Source organism: Chiloscyllium plagiosum, unplaced genomic scaffold (assembly GCF_037043375.1).
Source record: "Chiloscyllium plagiosum isolate Xiang-an unplaced genomic scaffold, Cpla_swu_hap1 HiC_scaffold_22, whole genome shotgun sequence".
NCBI classification, from domain to species: Eukaryota; Metazoa; Chordata; class Chondrichthyes; order Orectolobiformes; family Hemiscylliidae; genus Chiloscyllium; species Chiloscyllium plagiosum.
The window spans coordinates 29,505,067-29,520,662 of record NW_028270160.1 but is presented as its reverse complement, the minus strand read 5'-3'; the positions used below and the strand labels follow the sequence as shown (position 1 = coordinate 29,520,662).

Genomic DNA, 15,596 nt, shown 5'->3' with positions numbered 1-15,596 from the left:
CAAAAGCACAAACTTAGTGATCCAGATGCCATAATCTTTCTTCCAACTTAATTATGGGTATCATATAACATAGCGGTTGGTGAAGTAAATTTGTTTGTGAAATTCAAAATAAGCTAGTATTCAATTATCAAGAGTAGAAAAACTTTCTTTTACTGTTTTCCTCCATTTTAGTTCTTTTAAAATTTCTCTTCTTTGTAAGCATTCAAAGGAAAACAATGCAAAGCTGCAGTTAAAACCAGGAAATGGGACTTTCTTTTGACTCTTCGAAAGAGGAACCACACAGACTGAATGACTGCTTGCGATGCTGTATGATTCCATGAGATGTTGTTCATTGGAACTTTCACATTCTGTCAAATGTTTGAAGTTTTTCAATATCAAAATCAGTTAGCAAATGGTCATCAACTGAATGTTGTAGATTGTGCATGTGTTTATAATGGTGTTGAACCAGATGCCAGTTTATAAGAGGCACCATTACCGAATTGGTGCAGACCCATGCTTATAGAATCATAGAGCCCCTACAGTACATGTTTAAGGAAGATTTTTACACATTATGGTGAAAGAGCATGAGGTTGGGACAAATTGGATAGCTCCTTCAGAAATTTAGAATATGCAGTGGTATGCATTCTGATGTAAGTTGAGGTCTGTGTGTTGACAGGAATTGGTACAAATTTCAATTTGCTGCAGGTTAAGACAGCTGTTTCATGAATGTACTTCTATTCACATTTTTATGTATTGTGAACATACTTACTCAAAGTTGTTACTTCATCTATGTCCCCAAGCTGAATTTATTTACCTGGCACACGAGAACAAAGTTTGACTGTTCCAGCAATAATCCAATTTTACTACCTTAGTTTTGTGTGCTGACATCAGCTTGGTGATGTTGCTTGTTGATATTCTATTCAAATAATGGACCCTGTGTGTTGCTGGTTGGAGTTTAAACTCATAAAAATGACCCTAACATTTATCAGGGCCCCCAGCTTTGAATATATGGACACCTAACTTGGGGAAAGCCAGTTATGATGGGCCAGTGTAACAAATGGCCTTAATACAATAATCTAGCCGATTACAAAAAAAATGCCCAACTACAGCTCCACCTTTTTATTAGAGCTAGCTGCTGAAGTTATGCCAACCTACTTTTAAATGTATGCCAACTGACATACTGTATCATGTTTTTTTGTATACTTTGAAACATTTTATGAAAGCCTATTGTAAATGAACAGCAGTTGTAAATGGTGGGGGAACAAACCAGCCAAAAAACAAAATGAGCTAAGTCCCGGGTGGGCCATCTGCAAGAGTGCCTGCCATAATGGAAAGAAGCAGATTCCAAACCACATGAGCTGCTGACTTGCAAATGTATCAGTGTTGGGTCTGGTTTTTCAAGACTTTCCAAAGTCGAGCAGGCAGTTGGCAAAGAATATGCTAAGTCATGCATCACACTCCAGTAATGATGCCTTTATAGAAACTAGCTATACAAAGATTCTTTTGAAATTACTGTACAAAACCAATGTGCAGGAGGTGCAGTAAATTATTCATGAAATGTGAGCTGGGGCATATTTTATGGTGATGCTGTAATGTTTATGTCCCTCTACAGTAAATAGGTCAGTAACCTTTGTGTCATTAGTGCAATTATTTGCAACAGATGTTGAGTTATACTCACATCTTTGACAGAATGTGTTTGTAACTCCTGTGTCTTTTAGAAAAAAGCAGGCTTTTCGTCATACAAACATAACCACAATTCATAGAAATCATATCAGGCAGTCTTGGGAATTTTTTTAAAGAAGTACCTTTGGCACAGTCAGTGACTTGAAAGGTTATTTACACTGACTGCCTAGTAAAGAGTACAGATTGTAAACTTTTGGGTGTATGTTGACGTCAGATTTAATGACAGACTTGAACTCCACTGGTGCCAGGATTTGCTTAAATAGATTATTGAATAAATTATAGATTTCAAAATGTTAAAGGTGACAGTCTTTAAGAGTTTAGATATAGTATAAAGTTCTTTGCTTACATTAGGTAAAGATAACTTGTTTAAAGGATAAGTCACTAAACTGAAAGATTGCAACCATTGGTGGATCATTTCTAAAGAAAAAAAACTTTTAATTTCAGCAACAGTTATATTAGAATCTGGTACTTAACTAGTCACCTCTCCATCTTGAATCAGACCTTTATGGAATGCCTACTGTTTGCTTACAGGTTTGTTAGAGGCTTTACAGTGAGCAGCTGGAAGTGATGTCCATTTAATTCTTAACGCTGAATATTCCAGCTAGGTTCTACTATGTGAGCTGATTTAGACAGATTCTTTACTCTGAGTCTATTTAACATAATGGGCTTGAACTTGCTTCAACTTGTGACATGATAATATTGTCTCTTGATAAAGCAATATTATTAGTAAAACTTCAGGTAAAATTGGAATGAGTGATTTACACTATAAGCTGTGTTACACCAAAGTTAGCTTCTTGGCACATCTGTTGCCATTGACCTTTGCAAACTTGATAGTTTTTATCTTGAGAGCATGTATATGTCTTCGATGTTGCACTTATGCCATTATTTGTGCCACAACTGATCAGACTGAAAAACAACGATGTGAGCGACATAGTAATTCCTTAAGATTCCATATATCTGGCATTTAAAATGGTTTTGACCTTTCCTTATGTAACATAGATGACTTATTCAGCAAGAAAGGATAAGGAGGTAGATGAATGTTGAAGGCAGGGTCGACTTATTGAAACTATGGCTTCAGTACTACACAACTTCTTATCAAAAACAACCTAATACTGGAATGATATCTTGCACATTTGATGATCTAATGATTGGACTGCTTAAAGCTTTGACAGATTGGAGAATGTTCTACAGTATGCCACTAATAAAAGTCGCAAGGATTGTAGTGGTCTGCTACAAAATGCATGATTTTGAAGCAAATGGCATGCAAGAAGCAAATGCCTTTAATTTAACAGATGTCTTTGTACCTGGATGATGCTGGATCCATAGATTGTGGTCTCCCGGAGAAACGCATGTTGCCAATGACAGAAGGCCTGAATCACCAACTGAATCTACGACCCTTCCTCCCATCTGCATCACAAACCCAAGTTTCACCAGTAGACTACACATACATCAGGCGTATGGAGAAAGATTTCTGTGGAATGATCAGCTCTGTGAGATGAGCACAAAGAAGGACAGGCCTGATCTAAGCAAACAATTAATCTTTTGTTAAATACAGCATTGAAATAGCAGACAATAAGTAAGATCAGTGAATATGAAGATAAAAACATGAAGTTTGTGCGAAGATTTGTAGCTCGGGTGCTCGTTGTTGTGGTTCTGTTTGCCGAGCTGGAAGTTTTTGTTGCAAACGTTTCGTCCCCTGGCTAGGCGACATCATCAGTGCTTGGGAGCCTCCTGCGAAGCGCTTCTTTGATGTTTCCTCCGGTGTTTATAGTGGTCTGTCCCTGCCGCTTCCGGTTGTCAGTTTCAGCTGTCCGCTGTAGTGGTTGGTATATTGGGTCCAGGTCAATGTGTTTGTGGATGAATGCCATGCCTCTAGGAATTCCCTGGCTGTTCTCTGTCTAGCTTGCCATATGATAGTCGTGTTGTCCCAGTCGAATTCATGTTGCTTGTTGTCTGCGTGTGTGGCTACTAAGGATAGCTGGTCGTGTCGTTTCGTGGCTAGTTGATGTTCATGTATGCAGATTGTTAGCTGTCTTCCTGTTTGTCCTATATAGTGTTTTGTGCAGTCCTTACACAATGGGATCACCAATCTCGGGACTCATAGCAGAGGCAGTTATGCAAAGGTTAGAACAAACAGTCCTACCACAAATTCAACCCAAACTCTGGGTCAGATATGTCGATGACACGTTTGTAATCATTAAAAACACGGAAATAGAAAAAACACACCGGATCATCAACGCCACAATCACAGGAATCCGATTCACAAGAGAAGAAGAAAAGGATAGCCAACTCCCATTCCTAGACGTGATGGTACAGAGAACACCGAACGGAGAATTCACTACAAGAGTATACAGGAAAGCCACACACCCAGACCAAGTCCTAAACTATGAAAGTAACCACCCCAACACACACAAACGAAGCTGCGTCAGGACACTATTCAAAAGGGCAACAACACACTGCAATACACCAGAACTGCAAAAAGAAGAAGAGGAACACCTATACAAGGTATTCGCCAAAAACGAATACCCGCGCAACTTCATCAAAGATGCCTAAGAGAAAGACCACGGAACGAGGACATACCACAACCAAAAGGACTAGCCACACTACCATACATCATGAGCATCTCAGAACTGACAGCCAGACTACTGCGACCCCTAGGACTCATAACGGCACACAAACCAACAGCCACGCTCAGACAACAACTCACCAGAACGAAGGACCTGATACCCAACATGAGCAAGACGAATGTAGTGTACAAAATACCATGCAAGGACTGCACAAAACACTATATAGGACAAACAGGAAGACAGCTAACAATCTGCATACATGAACATCAACTAGCCACGAAACGACACAACCAGCTATCCTTAGTAGCCACACACGCAGACAACAAGCAACATGAATTCGACTGGGACAACACTACTATCATAGGGCAAGCCAGACCGAGAACAGCCAGGGAATTCCTAGAGGCATGGCATTCATCCACAAACTCCATCAACAAACACGTCGACCTAGACCCAATATACCAACCACTACAGCGGACAGCTGAAACTGACAACCGGAAGCGGCAGGGACAGACCACTATAAACACCGGAGGAAACATCAAAGAAGCGCTTCGCAGGAGGCTCCCAAGCACTGATGATGTCGCCTAGCCAGGGGACGAAATGTTTGCAACAAAAACTTCCAGCTCGGCGAACAGAACCACAACAAAAACATGAAGCAGTAAACTGTCAGAGAAAAACTGACTTTGAGACCGCAACTAGAAATTGATATATGTACTATTTGGAGGAAAGCGCAAGCTTCATATCTTTCCATATTCTGTAGGTTAAGATGTATCCAGATGGTCGAGATGACCTGTTATAGTCTTTAAAGATTTGTTAAACAATAATGTATTTTCTTAAAAGCTAAGTAGGTTAATGTCAGAAATTATGCATCACTTTGAGTTATGTTATCTATTGCTGGTTATTTCTACAACTGCATGGTATGCCATTGCTGTCTTGGCCATGTTATTGACCTCAATGTGTTGTAGGAAAAACAACATTACTGCTTATTTTGTGTAAATATAGATCAGTATGAACAAGGAGTTGAAAACCCAAACATTTCAGGACATTGGAGTGCTATAGTGGCTTAAAAAAACTCTGCAATCAACTGTTGCCTTTTTATATTCTTACGTTGTTGTTTGAGCTTGTGGAACCCAATTGCTGTAAAATACTATAATGATCCACCAAAGTTCATCATAAAACATTAAAAAATGCAATAAAACACCAAGTTAAGGTGCAAGCAATGCAGGTTCATTTAAAAAAAATACAAGCGGAAGTAGTCAATTTGTTTGTTTGAATCTGCTTTGCCATTTTCCGTTTGTTAATCTGATCAGGGGTCAACTCTATTTTCTTACCTCTTTGGCATAACCGTTGACTCCCTTGTTAATCCACAATCTGTCAAACTAAGCCTTGAAAATATTCAATGACCCAGCCTCCACTGTTGTCTGGGTAGATCATTCTAGCCTCATGAGGTGACCAATGAATAAACTACTAAACCTTCTCTGTATGGACTCCAATGCAATTCTATCCATCCTTTAAAAAGGAGACCAGAACTCAGTGCAGTACTTTTAGATGTAGTGTCGATTTGAAGAGTTCTAAAGCTGATGAGTTGTAGCAAAATTTCCCTATTTGCAAAAAAAAGCATTCCTCCCACGAGGAATGCAATAAAGGTCAGCAATAAAGGTCAGCATTTCATTTGCCTTCCTAATTATTTGCTACGCCAGCATGCAATCTTATTATGATTTTATACAAGTCATTCAGATCCCTCTGTACCGCAGCATTCTGCAGTATCTTCATTTCAATAATTTTCTACCTTTCAATTCTTTCCACTGAAGTGGACAACCTCATTTTTCAACGTCACAACCACAGACCAGACTTTCCTTCAAGCTGTGGACTGAGAATTTGTACAAGCTTGTACGTAGCCCCCTTGTAATTTTTGAATGTTTCTGTTTAAAAATAACCATTTGCGCAGCTTTGTTTTAAACCAAATAAAAAGGTTAGCTTATTGCACAAGTATTGCTGAAAGTTACTGACATAAATATTGCTTAGTAAAAGTGATAAATGATCAATTAAACTAATACGCAAAGATTTAAAGTAAGTAAGGATAAGAATTATGAAGATGAAACATCTTAAATATGATTTTTTTTTAAACGAATTGGTTGAAACTTCAAATCACATTCAGCAGCAGCAGTGGTTCCTGTGGTGCTGTCACAGGTGGACTCAGTAAGTTGTACCCCATTCTTCCAAATCTGGAGTACACCTCCAGAGTGATTCATATTTAACTGAATCCAAAAGCATGGAAGTTGAGCTTGGAGCTATGTTTGGAAAAAGTAGCTGAGCCATGGTTCAGAATCATTAATGCAACGCACTTATGATCTTGGATGATGGGGATTGGGTGTTGTTTCAGAGCTCCAGGTAACGATTCATACTTATAATTGATTGATCATTCTTGTGTGAGTTTGCAGTGTTCGGTTCCAAAGCTTTAATTTGATGAGAGCCCTAATCTTAGGAAAAGATGGAGCATACCCTTCAGAAGAAGTGATAAACTTAATTGGCTATTCTACTGGTTTATCCTTGAACCGAGAAGGATCAAGAACCAAGCTCCATTTTCTGTAATCAAGAAACAGCAAAAATTTACAACTCGGTACCAAAAAAAGGCTCAGGAGAAAATTGGTGGAAATTGAGATGTGCAGCTGGTTAGTCCAGGTAGCAACTGACCAGTAATTAAGGAAAACACAAATGAGCATTGTGTCTTGACATTCGTGGGAGGAATGCTTTTTTTTCTTATTTATTACAGAATTATAGAAAAAGTTAAGCTCTGCAAGAACTATCCTGCTCGGGCAAGTAATAGGCAAAATAGTACAACTACTTGATTTTTGCACTAACCTTGTATCAATAGAGGGCTCATCAATTTTGTCTGCCAGAAGTTGGAAAGCGCAAGTGATCCTATGCAAAGAACGCAGCATCCAATTTGGATCACAAGGGTGTCTTAGCGTTGTACGCAAGCTAAATCTATTTACGTTTTGGGCAAATTCCTGAGTAATAGTGAGCAGCACCATTGAATATCTCATACAGACCCCAAATTCATACTGCAAAGCTCTCAGTGATTTAACAATAGTATCATAATTGATGTATGATGTTGTTTGATTTTGCTGCATTTGAAAGAGTAAAAGTGATCAGAGGTTCAATGTTTTATTTTTTAAAAATGTTATGATAAAGCCAAAGAAGGAATTATTAATCCTGAGAATGCATTTTGTATGTATAATTTAAGTCCAGTTCAACAATCAAAGAAATAATGGGAAATAATGAAAAGTTTCTCTCTTCAACATTTTGATTGAAAAGTCTTTTTTTCTATGAAAATCTCTAAATAAATCAGTCATTCTGTTCGAATGTGGCACATAAATTAGACCGATACTTTGTTAGCTCATTTTTTGTGTTGGTGATGGAACGAAATTTTTGTGGTGGTGATGAATTTCCGCTTGTTTAGAACATTTGCATTGTTAACAGTTTGTACTCTACAGTAAATAAGTGATCATTGGATATAATTGATGTACTCTTATTGAGGCCTATTAATGACTATGGATAATTTCAGCTTAATTTTTACTTTTTTTTGACATTGATATTGTAGCCTACTGATTCAGTACAGAATAGATTTTTTGGATGGCAATTATTGACCTAACTATTAGGTCAATATCATCACCCTTTTTGATTAGTAACTTGCCAGTTATAAAGTTCCATATGTCAGATGAACCTTTTAAGTGAAGCAAATTCTACAGTGCAGTGTTCAGTTGTTTTGTGTTCAACTATATGAGCCTGTTTTCTGTTGGTGCTCACTATTTTTCACAGAATCACTGAATTGTTCAAGTACAGCAGGAAGCCATTTGGTCTACGTATCTCTATCAATTTTGAGCATTTTAAAATGGTTCTAATTGTCCTTTCTTTCTCCTGTTACCTTCAACAGTATTTCTATTTAAAATCATTGTGTGCTCTTAAATGCCCCAATTGAACCCGAGTCCACAACAACTCCATAGTGCGTTCTGTACCCTGTCTATGCACCTTGTGTTAAAAACAAGTTTTTCACATCTGTATTTCCTGCTTTTGCAAAACTGCATTCCTGTTCCATTTACAAGTGGGAACAGTTTTTCCTCCCTATCCAGTCTGTCTAAACCCCTCATGATTTTGAAAACTTCTTTCAAATCTCCCCTTAGCCTTCTCCATTTTTTCCTCGTAACTGTTGTCTCATCCTTGGGACCATTTTTGTAAACTCTTCTGCACTTTCTGCCATGCATTCACATGTTATAATATGGCACCCTGATATTCCAGGTCCTTCCAGGATATTCTAGCTGAGGTTGACTGGTCAGACGCATTATAACCTTCCCACATTTGTAATCTCTACCCCTATTGATGAAATCTAGAATACTCTTTTACACTTCACCTGCTGTCTTTACCTGTCCTGCCACTCCTTCACACTGGAATAATTTCTTTGATTTGACACTGGCTTCGCTTATCTTTTGTACCAAAGTGCATCACTTTTCATTTTTCCACATTGCCTCCATCTGCACCTATCTGCCCACTCCACTAAACTATTAATGTCCTTTTGAGTTTGACATTGTTCCTCATGCAGTTCATAATTCTCCCAAGTCTGATGTCGCCTGAAAACTCGGATATTCTGCCCTGCATGCCAATAATCAGGAAAAGCAAGGATCTTAATACTTACTCCTGAGGAATTACACCACAAACCTTCCAATCTGAAAAAAACCCATTAACCAATACTTTCTATTACCTATCCCTCAGCCAAATTTGTATTCCTATTGCTACTGTTCCTTTTTTTAAATCTATAACTTTCTTCACAAGTCTGTTGTATGAAACTGAATTGAATGCCTTTTGGGAATGAAGCCTGGATGTGGACTCAAAATGTAAAGAAACTGTAAGAAGAGTTGAAATCTGGAGCTAGAAGCATAGAGTGGATGTTTTAAAGTATGATATAAAAATCTTGAAAATACAGGTTCTACACACATACACAAACTTGCATAATCTCTGCATAAATATGAACTATGTACAGGACAACACTGAAATACCACAAGAATGTTTGACTTGGTTATCATCTAATCAGTCTACTTTTGTTCTCTTGTATTCAGGTTTGGAACTACAATGTCCCAGTCAATTTGATTGAATAAATAGAACCTTTCTGCGTCCTTGCATAGTAGAGGCACAATTTTCTTTTGTAATTATTTTCCAATATCATCAACTCTGTACAGAAAAGAAATTCATTTGATTATGCTGATTCATGTTATTTCAACAAAACATTTCTTAATATGAAGTGAAATTTTGATCGTCCAACCTAGTAATTGGGGACTCTGGTGGAAAATTAAAGTTGTTTAATAATGAGGATGAAACTACAATTGAGAATTTTTTTTAACTAATTAGTGCTGGACAATGTCTTTTTCGTCATTTGCTTCATACAATTCACCCTGACACTTCATTTTTGATACTCATCCATTCTTGTAGCATACAACTGAAACTGCTATTGCTGTAAAACCTCAACTGGATAAAACAGAAGGTTTTTCAGAACTAAACTTTTTTTTTTACTCTAATTGACCTAGTGCCATTTTCCAAAGCCTTCAATGGCTGAAGTGTTAAACAAAATGTACTGTCCATATTAAAAGGGTTAAATATAAGACTCTTCCGTGAACTGTTGTTATACACAACATTAAGTGAGAATTAAAATTTCTGATACTTCCATAAATCATGGCAGGAACTCTTTTTTTTTAAGTTTGAGAAATTTAGATTGCCCATTGTTGTAATTTTGCAGTGTCGTCTCACAGATGATGTATCGTGTCACACATTTCGAGAACTTTTTCAGTTTATAGGTTTGGTACACTGAAAAAAAAAAGATTTTGTTCATTCTTCAGAAAACAGAAGTGTAAGGAAGTGCCACAGTCATTTAAATAAATGTACTGCTGCTTCCCTCAATTGAAACCAACGTTTGTTTGTGAAAGGTTAGGGAGTTGATGGAAATGTGGATATTCAAGGCCATTGTTTAAGAAGATGCTGTTGAAAAGATGTGTTTTCAGACAAGTGGAGGATTATTTTTCTTTGAGTAAGTGAAGCCGTTTCTCACCCTGTTCCCTTTTCTTTAAAAAAAACCTGATTCTGGATTCAAGTCATATCTTTAGATGATGGAATAATTGGGCGGAAATCTGTAAGGATTCAGTACTGGTGCAAGCCTTAGTATGTAGTAATAAAAGTTGGATTTAGGGCTACAATATTATTCTCTTGATTCTGTGTCCACTTGCATGTAGTGATGTCTGCATAGTACATCAATCTTGCCGTTTCTGTCTAAAATTAGTCCAGTATTGTAGTTTTAAAATGTAATTTCTCCTGTTTACTGTATAAGCAAGTCATTTGACTTCACCACTAGTATCAGTGATACATACCAAATATTAGATTAGATTAGATTAGATTACTTACAGTGTGGAAACAGGCCCTTCGGCCCAACAAGTCCACACCGACCCGCCGAAGCGCAACCCACCAAGCCCCATTCCCTTACATTTACCCCTTCACCTAACACTATGGGCAATTTAGCATGGCTAATTCACCTAACCTGCACATCTTTGGATTGTGGGAGGAAACCGGAGTACCCGGAGGAAACCCACGCAGACACGGGGAGAATGTGCAAACTCCACACAGTCACCTGAGGTGGGAACTGAACCCGGGTCTCTGGCGCTGTGAGGCAGCAGTGCTAATCACTGTGCCACCATATTGCAACAGGGTATATTTTCTCAATTTTTTTTTAAACTCCTAAAACTATAAGATATAGGAAGAGCATTAGGTAATTTGGCCCATTCGAGTTGCTTCATTATTCAATTATTGCTGATTCTCAAGTTCACTGTCTTGCCTTCCCACTGTAAACCATAATCCCCTTACTAATCAAGAAACTAGCTATCTCAGTCTTAAATACACTCAATGACTTGGCCTTTGTAGCCTTCTGCAGCAATGAGTTCCACAGATTCACATCCTGTCGCCAAAGAAGTTTTTCCTTCTTTCAGTTCCAAAAGATCATCCTTTCAGTCTGAGGCTGTGCCCTGTGGTCATAGTCTCTCCTGCTGGTGGAAACATCTCACGTCGATGCTGTCCAGGCCTCTCAGTATTCAGTATATTTCAATGAGAATCCCCCTCATCCTTTTAAACTTTGAGTACATATCTACAGTCCTCAGCCACTCGTCCAATGCTAAGTCCTTCATTCCTGCATCATTCTTATAAACTGCCTCTGGATCCCCTCGAACACCAGCTCCTTCGATATGGAGCCCAAAATGTCTCCTTAGTGATGGCCACTATTCTCATCTGTGCCCTCTGATTCTCTTGAAGTTCTGTTATGCTATTGGTATCTTCCACTGTGAAGACAAATGCAAAATACCTATTGAGTTTCTCTACCGTTTCTTTGTTCCTCGTGATTGCTTCTCCAGTCTCATTTTCCAATATTCTAATGTCCAAAGTTGCCTCACTCTTAACTATCATATATCTAAAAAAGATTCTTGCCATCTTCTTTTAAACTATTAGCTAGATCATTCTCATATTTCATCTTCACCCCCCTTATTGTGTTTTTAGTTGTTCTATGTTGGTTTTTAATGGCTTCCCAATCCATTGGCTTTCCACTAATCTTCACCACATTTGTATGCTTTCTCTTTTGCTTTTGCACTATCCCTGACTTCCCTTGTCAGCCATGGTTGCCCTGTCCCCTTTGCTTTGTTATTTCTTCCTCCCCTTAGTGTGTTTCTTTCTTCTTGGGTTGAATTTCTGCTGTGTCTCCAGCAATTATTCCCAGAAACCTCTGCAGTTGCTGCTACACCATCTTGCCTGGCAGACTCCCCTTCCAATCAACTCTGACCAGCTCCTGCTTTGTAGTCTTTGTAGTTACCTTTTCTCAACTGTAATACTGTTACATCTGAATACAGCTTCTCCCTTTCAAACTGCAGGATGAATTCTCTCGTGCTATGGTCACTTCCCCCTAGCTGTTCCTTCACCTTAAGCTCCCTAATCAAGTCTTGAATTGCCTGTTATCTAATAGGCTGTACCACAAGCTCCTCCAAATAAAATAATCTTGGAGACATTTCACAAATTCCTTTTCTTGAGATCTGCTACCAACATAATCTTCCCAGTCGGCCTGCACATTGAAGTTCCGTGTGATTGTTCTCATAGTGTCTTTCTTAGTTGCCTTCTCTATCTCATGATTTATTTTCTTTCCCACATCCTGACAACTACTAGGGGGCCTGTACATAACTTCCACCAGGGTCTTTTTTCCTTGCTGTTCCTCAACTCTACCCATAAAGGTTCTGTGTCTTCCAACTCTATATCAATTCTTGCTATAGATTTAATTTCATTTCTTACTAACCAGGCATCCAGCTCTCTGCCCATCTGCTGATCGTTCAATAGGACGTGTATCCTTAGATATTTATTTCCCAGCTCTGATCCTCTTGCAGCCACATCTCTGTAATAACCACAATGTCGTACCTGCTAATGTGAATCTGTGACTAGCTCATTTATCTTGTTTCATATGCTGCAGACATTTTAGTACCCATTTTACCCTTCTCTGCTGTGCCTGAAGTTTGATTCCTGCCTCTTTCCACATTCTCTCTGTCCTATTACTTGTTCTAGAAACTTCAATAATCTCTGAGTCCTTCCCCTTTTTAACTTTTTCCATAATTTTTCATGCAACTGAACCTTCTCCCCCACTATTTAGTTTAAAGCTCTATCTGTGCAATTCACCTGGACTCTGGTCCCAGTATGATTCAGGTGGAGCCCCTCCCATAAGAGCACCACTCTCCTTTCCCAGTACTGGTGCCAGTGTCCCATGAATTCAGACCAGTTTCTCCCGCATCATTGTTTGTGCCATCCATTTACCTCGTTAATTTTGTAGTCCCTGTGCCAATTTGTTATTGGCTAAAGTAATAATCTAGAGGTTATTACCTTTTTTTTGGCTGTGCTTTTCAATTTAGCAACTGTGAGAAAGTGAGGACTGCAAATGCTGTAGATCAGGATTGAAAACTGTGGCACTGGCAAAGCACAGCAGGAGAGTTGATGTTTTGGGGTTAAGTCATCCATTAGGAATTTAAATTTAGCCCCTAGCTGCTCACATTCCCTCAGAACCTTTTTCCTCTTTCTGCCAATATTTGGTACCTACATGGACATGACAACTAGGTCTTTCCCCTCCCATTCCAAATTCCTTTGCAACCCAGATGAGGTATCCTGAACCCGGGCGCTAGACACTCTTTCCTGGCCACAGAAAACAGTATCTCTTCCCCGGATTTTATGATTCCGGAGTACATTTGTTTCCTCGCCTCTTTGGATTGGCTTTCTGGGCCATAGTGCTGTGGTCAGTTTGCTCATCCTCCATTCAGCCCTGCTGTCATTCACACAGAGGTCAATAATCTCAAACTTGTTAGACAAGGTCAAAGGCCGAGGCTCCTACAGTATGACTTCCTGGATCTCTATGGGTAATGTACACACTATGGGTACACGCTGACAGGACAAAATCACAAATGTGGCAATCCTCACAAAGGAAGAAGTTTGGAAGGTTTTAAAACTAATCAGACAGTGCTTTGGTTGAACAGGCTTGATCACACTTTCTGCATGGTAAGATAGCTGAAGCCAGATGACCAACAAAGGCTCCATTTCATACAAGGAGAAAGTGAGGACTGCAGATGCTGGAGATCCGAGTCAAAAAGTGTGGTGCTGGAAAAGCACAGTGGTCAGGCAGCATCCAAGAAGCAGGGGAGGTGACATTTCGAGCACAAGCCCTTGAATGAGGAGGGTGGCCTAATGGGGCGGAGCGATAAATGGGAGAGGGGTGGGGCTGGGGGGAAAGTAGCTGGGAATGCAATAGTTAGATAGCAGTGTATGATGATGGTGATAGCTCAGAAAGGAGGCTGAAGCAGATCATTGAGATGGAGATGGGAGGGCTGAAGAAACTGGTGAATTTGACATTGACCCCGTGTGGTTGGAGGGTCCCAAGGCGAAGGATGACCACATGAGGTCAATGTCAATTTCACCAGTTTCCCCATTCCCCTCCCACATCATATCCTAGATCCAACCTTCCAACTCAGCACCACCCTCTTGAACTGTCCTACCTGTACATCTTCCTTCCCAACGATCTGCTCCATCCTCCTTTCTGAGCTATCACCATCACCTCCCCACCACCATCTACCTATCGCATTCCCAGCTACCTTTCTCCCCCTCCCTCCACCGGCAGCACCCTTTCCCAGTTATCTCTCAGTCCCCTTGGGCCACCCCCTCATTCGAAATGATGAGCTTATGTTTGAAACATAGTCTGTGCTGCTTCTCAGATGTTGCCTGACCGGATTTTCCAGCACCACATTTTTTGATTACATTACATACATAGTGGTAAGTATGACTTGAAAACCTGAGATGTTGACTATCACACTTTGGAGTTACTAGCTGTCAGAAGGAGGAAGTAGTGGTATCTTCTCTGGCCTGCATACATTACTATAATAACCAGTAGCTTGGCAACAGGCAGTAGTGCTGAAAGCAAGAGGTTGCAATATTACTCTGCTTCGTGTGCTGTGCTCGAGGCAGAATTTGCCTTGAATTACTTTGTAGCCACCACCAAATGTTCATCAAATAAAGACACCCAACCGAAATGAATGTTTCCTCAGTGTCTTTTATCTCTCATAGATGAAAGGATGCCAATGTAACACATTGATATAGGCCCAAGAAAGTAAAGTTAAAAATATCAGTAATATAGCATTTAACTTTGCTGTGCTTTTATAAAATCTACTGACTCCTTTAATCAGTTTTATGGTTATAATGTCTCACTGTTCTTTTAAAAAAGAAATCCTTTCTGGTTCTCTGCTTCATTGCTTGTCAAAACAGGTTGTGTTCTATTTAGCTTATTAGTTTTTAATGAGGAATATTATTTCTTAAGCAAATATTTGTTAAATAGTGTGGTTGAAGACATGATCTTACTGTGTTAATTGTCTTGCAATGGAATGTTACATCATCTTCACAAACCAGTTATTCTGTTATTTTGCTCTTGTAAAACTAGTGTATGAAATTTTGTTTTTGAGGGGTGGCCATGGGGATGGGGCTATAATGCTTTGGTGAGGAAGGAAGTGGAATCCTGCGTAATTGAGCCATTAATGTGAATTGTTAATAACCAGTGTAAAATATAAACTCAGATTTTTAACATAATATTCATCATAATACACAGCTGTGCTTCTTTTAACAATGTTTTTGATTTTGCCATAAATTATAAAAATTGGAATTAAATTATGACTATTAGAGTTGAATAGAATTGTTAGAAGTAACAATAGTTCAATGATCGTAACTAAGTGCAACTTCATTCTTTTAAGAACTAACATTTCCTTTTCTTCTTTT

General features: G+C 39.0%; 1 protein-coding gene across 15 annotated transcripts in view; it reads left to right on the top strand.

The window, feature by feature from the left end:
- The window catches only part of ate1 (arginyltransferase 1), a 230,894-nt gene that overhangs the window by 71,370 nt on the left and 143,928 nt on the right, over positions 1–15,596 (top strand). The window lies entirely within an intron of this gene.